The sequence below is a fragment of the Ambystoma mexicanum genome, unplaced genomic scaffold (genome assembly GCF_040938575.1).
Source record: "Ambystoma mexicanum isolate Mex_15411 unplaced genomic scaffold, UKY_AmexF1_1 Mex_scaf10, whole genome shotgun sequence".
NCBI lineage: Eukaryota > Metazoa > Chordata > Amphibia > Caudata > Ambystomatidae > Ambystoma > Ambystoma mexicanum.
In genome coordinates this window covers 510,001-515,000 of record NW_027182325.1, presented here as the reverse complement: position 1 = coordinate 515,000, position 5,000 = coordinate 510,001, and the positions used below count along the sequence as shown (strand labels likewise).

General features: G+C 47.6%; 13 non-coding genes and 5 pseudogenes across 13 annotated transcripts in view; all 18 read right to left on the bottom strand.

Annotated features, from left to right (window-relative positions):
- Positions 1-34, bottom strand: part of LOC138542155 (5S ribosomal RNA) — a 119-nt gene extending 85 nt beyond the window's left edge. Inside the window, exon 1 of the ribosomal RNA XR_011290143.1 lies at positions 1-34. This exon is cut by the window's left edge and continues 85 nt beyond it. This is a non-coding gene — a ribosomal RNA (5S ribosomal RNA).
- Positions 35-498: 464 nt separating this feature from the next.
- Positions 499-607, bottom strand: LOC138543275 (5S ribosomal RNA; annotated as a pseudogene).
- A 105-nt stretch (positions 608-712) lies between these two features.
- LOC138545655 (5S ribosomal RNA) lies at positions 713-831 on the bottom strand. The gene has a single exon (XR_011290842.1). It is a non-coding gene; the product is annotated as a 5S ribosomal RNA (ribosomal RNA).
- A 106-nt stretch (positions 832-937) lies between these two features.
- On the bottom strand, positions 938-1,056 carry LOC138548508 (5S ribosomal RNA). Its single transcript, XR_011292307.1, has one exon. It is a non-coding gene; the product is annotated as a 5S ribosomal RNA (ribosomal RNA).
- Positions 1,057-1,162: 106 nt separating this feature from the next.
- On the bottom strand, positions 1,163-1,281 carry LOC138540450 (5S ribosomal RNA). Its single transcript, XR_011288497.1, has one exon. It is a non-coding gene; the product is annotated as a 5S ribosomal RNA (ribosomal RNA).
- A 106-nt stretch (positions 1,282-1,387) lies between these two features.
- On the bottom strand, positions 1,388-1,506 carry LOC138541697 (5S ribosomal RNA). Its single transcript, XR_011289698.1, has one exon. It is a non-coding gene; the product is annotated as a 5S ribosomal RNA (ribosomal RNA).
- A 106-nt stretch (positions 1,507-1,612) lies between these two features.
- LOC138542760 (5S ribosomal RNA) lies at positions 1,613-1,721 on the bottom strand (annotated as a pseudogene).
- Positions 1,722-1,826: 105 nt separating this feature from the next.
- LOC138537674 (5S ribosomal RNA) lies at positions 1,827-1,945 on the bottom strand. The gene has a single exon (XR_011285803.1). It is a non-coding gene; the product is annotated as a 5S ribosomal RNA (ribosomal RNA).
- Positions 1,946-2,051: 106 nt separating this feature from the next.
- On the bottom strand, positions 2,052-2,170 carry LOC138539034 (5S ribosomal RNA). Its single transcript, XR_011287114.1, has one exon. It is a non-coding gene; the product is annotated as a 5S ribosomal RNA (ribosomal RNA).
- Positions 2,171-2,276: 106 nt separating this feature from the next.
- On the bottom strand, positions 2,277-2,395 carry LOC138538209 (5S ribosomal RNA). Its single transcript, XR_011286317.1, has one exon. It is a non-coding gene; the product is annotated as a 5S ribosomal RNA (ribosomal RNA).
- Positions 2,396-2,858: 463 nt separating this feature from the next.
- On the bottom strand, positions 2,859-2,967 carry LOC138544927 (5S ribosomal RNA; annotated as a pseudogene).
- A 106-nt stretch (positions 2,968-3,073) lies between these two features.
- Positions 3,074-3,192, bottom strand: LOC138536839 (5S ribosomal RNA). Its single transcript, XR_011285000.1, has one exon. It is a non-coding gene; the product is annotated as a 5S ribosomal RNA (ribosomal RNA).
- A 106-nt stretch (positions 3,193-3,298) lies between these two features.
- Positions 3,299-3,407, bottom strand: LOC138542833 (5S ribosomal RNA; annotated as a pseudogene).
- Positions 3,408-3,512: 105 nt separating this feature from the next.
- On the bottom strand, positions 3,513-3,631 carry LOC138537673 (5S ribosomal RNA). The gene has a single exon (XR_011285802.1). It is a non-coding gene; the product is annotated as a 5S ribosomal RNA (ribosomal RNA).
- A 106-nt stretch (positions 3,632-3,737) lies between these two features.
- On the bottom strand, positions 3,738-3,856 carry LOC138539023 (5S ribosomal RNA). The gene has a single exon (XR_011287103.1). It is a non-coding gene; the product is annotated as a 5S ribosomal RNA (ribosomal RNA).
- Positions 3,857-3,962: 106 nt separating this feature from the next.
- Positions 3,963-4,081, bottom strand: LOC138548695 (5S ribosomal RNA). The gene has a single exon (XR_011292487.1). It is a non-coding gene; the product is annotated as a 5S ribosomal RNA (ribosomal RNA).
- A 463-nt stretch (positions 4,082-4,544) lies between these two features.
- LOC138545945 (5S ribosomal RNA) lies at positions 4,545-4,653 on the bottom strand (annotated as a pseudogene).
- Positions 4,654-4,759: 106 nt separating this feature from the next.
- On the bottom strand, positions 4,760-4,878 carry LOC138538208 (5S ribosomal RNA). The gene has a single exon (XR_011286316.1). It is a non-coding gene; the product is annotated as a 5S ribosomal RNA (ribosomal RNA).
- Between the last annotated feature and the right edge of the window lie 122 nt (positions 4,879-5,000).

Here is a 5,000-nt window from a genome sequence, read left to right as displayed (position 1 = left end):
GATCGGGTGCATTCAGTGTGGTGTGGCCGTAGGCTCTAGGAATGCTAAGAATATTACTCTTATGCATTTGCATTTAGTAAGCTAAGCCATGCAGCCACTTGCAACATGATACCACGCTCATCGCTCGATCAGGCTCGATCAGGCGAGATATATAAGACTGGTGGGCCCATTCAGGACTCCTATGTCTGGTAGGATAACTTTAATTCATCCATCCTGTGTCTGTTGCAGGGAGGTGGAGAGAACAATCAACACAATAATGGTTTTCTTTCATGCCTCTTGAAGGACTCAATATTCTCTGTACTGCATTACATGTGAAAGTTGATTTATTACCCATGAACACACTACCTGTATGCTAATTCTATGTAAAAAGGTAGCTCCAGCCCTCATGATGTTGTCCAACATTTCCGCTATAAAACGGGATACAATTATTTTGGAAACATACCAAATTTGAAAAATAATTGAGAAGTTGCGCAATTACTAATCATGGAGCACAAAAAAAGCCTACAGCACCTGGTATTCCCAGGCAGTCTCCCATCCAGGTACTAACTAGGCCCGACCCTGCTTAGCTTCCGAGATCGGGCGCATTCAGTGTGGTGTGGCCGTAGGCTCTGGGCTTAGTGAGTTTGTACTTTTAAGCATCTAGTCGGCTAGACCTTGCAGTTTTGAAAGGCAATTGTGAAATGGCTCACTTCCTGAACTTGGAGCACAAAAAAGCCTACAGCACCTGGTATTCCCAGGTGGTCTCCCATCCAGGTACTAACTAGGCCCGACACTGCTTAGCTTCCGAGATCAGACGAGATCGGGCGCATTCAGTGTGGTGTGGCCGTAGGCTCTGGGCCTAGTGAGTTTTGTACTTTTAAGCATCTAGTCGGCTAGACCTTGCAGTTTTGAAAGGCAATTGAGAAATGGCTCACTTCCTGAACTTGGAGTACAAAAAAGCCTACAGCACCTGGTATTCCCAGGCGGTCTCCCATCCAGGTACTAACTAGGCCCGACACTGCTTAGCTTCCGAGATCAGACGAGATCGGGCGCAATCAGTGTGGTGTGGCCGTAGGCTCTGGGCCTAGTGAGTTTTGTACTTTTAAGCATCTAGTCAGCTAGACCTTGCAGTTTTGAAAGGCAATTGAGAAATGGCTCACTTCCTGAACTTGGAGCACAAAAAAGCCTACAGCACCTGGTATTCCCAGGCAGTCTCCCATCCAGGTACTAACGAGGCCCGACACTGCTTAGCTTCCGAGATCAGACGAGATCGGGCGCATTCAGTGTGGTGTGGCCGTAGGCTCTGGTTCTTGTGAGTTTTGTACTTTTAAGCATCTAGTCGGCTAGACCTTGCAGTTTTGAAAGGCAATTGAGAAATGGCTCACTTCCTGAACTTGGAGTACAAAAAAGCCTACAGCACCTGGTATTCCCAGGCGGTCTTCCATCCAGGTACTAACGAGGCCCGACACTGCTTAGCTTCTGAGATCAGACGAGATCAGGCACATTCAGTGTGGTGTGGCCGTAGGCTCTGGGCCTAGTGAGTTTTGTACTTTTAAGCATCTAGTCAGCTAGACCTTGCAATTTTGAAAGGCAATTGAGAAATGGCTCACTTCCTGAACTTGGAGCACAAAAAAGCCTACAGCACCTGGTATTCCCAGGTGGTCTCCCATCCAGGTACTAACTAGGCCCGACCCTGCTTAGCTTCCGAGATCGGGCGCATTCAGTGTGGTGTGGCCGTAGGCTCTGGGCCTAGTGAGTTTGTACTTTTAAGCATCTAGTCGGCTAGACCTTGCAGTTTTGAAAGGCAATTGTGAAATGGCTCACTTCCTGAACTTGGAGCACAAAAAAGCCTACAGCACCTGGTATTCCCAGGTGGTCTCCCATCCAGGTACTAACTAGGCCCGACACTGCTTAGCTTCCGAGATCAGACGAGATTGGGCGCATTCAGTGTGGTGTGGCCGTAGGCTCTGGGCCTAGTGAGTTTTGTACTTTTAAGCATCTAGTCGGCTAGACCTTGCAGTTTTGAAAGGCAATTGAGAAATGGCTCACTTCCTGAACTTGGAGTACAAAAAAGCCTACAGCACCTGGTATTCCCAGGCGGTCTCCCATCCAGGTACTAACTAGGCCCGACACTGCTTAGCTTCTGAGATCAGACGAGATCAGGCGCATTCAGTGTGGTGTGGCCGTAGGCTCTGGGCCTAGTGAGTTTTGTACTTTTAAGCATCTAGTCGGCTAGACCTTGCAGTTTTAAAAGGCAATTGAGAAAGGGCTCACTTCCTGAACTTGGAGCACAAAAAAGCCTACAGCACCTGGTATTCCCAGGCGGTCTCCCATCCAGGTACTAACTAGGCCTGACACTGCTTAACTTCCGAGATCAGTCGAGATCGGGTGCATTCAGTGTGGTGTGGCCGTAGGCTCTAGGAATGCTAAGAATATTACTCTTATGCATTTGCATTTAGTAAGCTAAGCCATGCAGCCACTTGCAACATGATACCACGCTCATCGCTCGATCAGGCTCGATCAGGCGAGATATATAAGACTGGTGGGCCCATTCAGGACTCCTATGTCTGGTAGGATAACTTTAATTCATCCATCCTTTGTCTGTTGCAGGGAGGTGGAGAGAACAATCAACACAATAATGGTTTTCTTTCATGCCTCTTGAAGGACTCAATATTCTCTGTACTGCATTACATGTGAAAGTCGATTTATTACCCATGAACACACTACCTGTATGCTAATTCTATGTAAAAAGGTAGCTCCAGCCCTCATGATGTTGTCCAACATTTCCGCTATAAAACGGGATACAATTATTTTGGAAACATACCAAATTTGAAAAATAATTGAGAAGTTGCGCAATTACTAATCATGGAGCACAAAAAAGCCTACAGCACCTGGTATTCCCAGGCAGTCTCCCATCCAGGTACTAACTAGGCCTGACCCTGCTTAGCTTCCGAGATCGGGCGCATTCAGTGTGGTGTGGCCGTAGGCTCTGGGCCTAGTGAGTTTTGTACTTTTAAGCATCTAGTCGGCTAGACCTTGCAGTTTTGAAAGGCAATTGAGAAATGGCTCACTTCCTGAACTTGGAGCACAAAAAAGCCTACAGCACCTGGTATTCCCAGGCGGTCTCCCATCCAGGTACTAACGAGGCCCGACACTGCTTAGCTTCCGAGATCAGACGAGATCGGGCGCAATCAGTGTGGTGTGGCCGTAGGCTCTGGGCCTAGTGAGTTTTGTACTTTTAAGCATCTAGTCAGCTAGACCTTGCAATTTTGAAAGGCAATTGAGAAATGGCTCACTTCCTGAACTTGGAGCACAAAAAAGCCTACAGCACCTGGTATTCCCAGGCGGTCTCCCATCCAGGTACTAACTAGGCCCGACCCTGCTTAGCTTCCGAGATCGGGCGCATTCAGTGTGGTGTGGCCGTAGGCTCTGGGCCTAGTGAGTTTGTACTTTTAAGCATCTAGTCGGCTAGACCTTGCAGTTTTGAAAGGCAATTGTGAAATGGCTCACTTCCTGAACTTGGAGCACAAAAAAGCCTACAGCACCTGGTATTCCCAGGTGGTCTCCCATCCAGGTACTAACTAGGCCCGACACTGCTTAGCTTCCGAGATCAGACGAGATTGGGCGCATTCAGTGTGGTGTGGCCGTAGGCTCTGGGCCTAGTGAGTTTTGTACTTTTAAGCATCTAGTCGGCTAGACCTTGCAGTTTTGAAAGGCAATTGAGAAATGGCTCACTTCCTGAACTTGGAGTACAAAAAAGCCTACAGCACCTGGTATTCCCAGGCGGTCTCCCATCCAGGTACTAACTAGGCCCGACACTGCTTAGCTTCTGAGATCAGACGAGATCAGGCGCATTCAGTGTGGTGTGGCCGTAGGCTCTAGGCCTAGTGAGTGTTGTACTTTTAAGCATCTAGTCGGCTAGACCTTGCAGTTTTAAAAGGCAATTGAGAAAGGGCTCACTTCCTGAACTTGGAGCACAAAAAAGCCTACAGCACCTGGTATTCCCAGGCGGTCTCCCATCCAGGTACTAACTAGGCCTGACACTGCTTAACTTCCGAGATCAGACGAGATCGGGTGCATTCAGTGTGGTGTGGCCGTAGGCTCTAGGAATGCTAAGAATATTACTCTTATGCATTTGCATTTAGTAAGCTAAGCCATGCAGCCACTTGCAACATGATACCACGCTCATCGCTCGATCAGGCTCGATCAGGCGAGATATATAAGACTGGTGGGCCCATTCAGGACTCCTATGTCTGGTAGGATAACTTTAATTCATCCATCCTGTGTCTGTTGCAGGGAGGTGGAGAGAACAATCAACACAATAATGGTTTTCTTTCATGCCTCTTGAAGGACTCAATATTCTCTGTACTGCATTACATGTGAAAGTCGATTTATTACCCATGAACACACTACCTGTATGCTAATTCTATGTAAAAAGGTAGCTCCAGCCCTCATGATGTTGTCCAACATTTCCGCTATAAAACGGGATACAATTATTTTGGAAACATACCAAATTTGAAAAATAATTGAGAAGTTGCGCAATTACTAATCATGGAGCACAAAAAAGCCTACAGCACCTGGTATTCCCAGGCAGTCTCCCATCCAGGTACTAACTAGGCCTGACCCTGCTTAGCTTCCGAGATCGGGCACATTCAGTGTGGTGTGGCCGTAGGCTCTGGGCCTAGTGAGTTTTGTACTTTTAAGCATCTAGTCGGCTAGACCTTGCAGTTTTAAAAGGCAATTGAGAAAGGGCTCACTTCCTGAACTTGGAGCACAAAAAAGCCTACAGCACCTGGTATTCCCAGGCGGTCTCCCATCCAGGTACTAACTAGGCCTGACACTGCTTAACTTCCGAGATCAGTCGAGATCGGGTGCATTCAGTGTGGTGTGGCCGTAGGCTCTAGGAATGCTAAGAATATTACTCTTATGCATTTGCATTTAGTAAGCTAAGCCATGCAGCCACTTGCAACATGATACCACGCTCATCGCTCGATCAGGCTCGATCAGGCGAGATATATAAG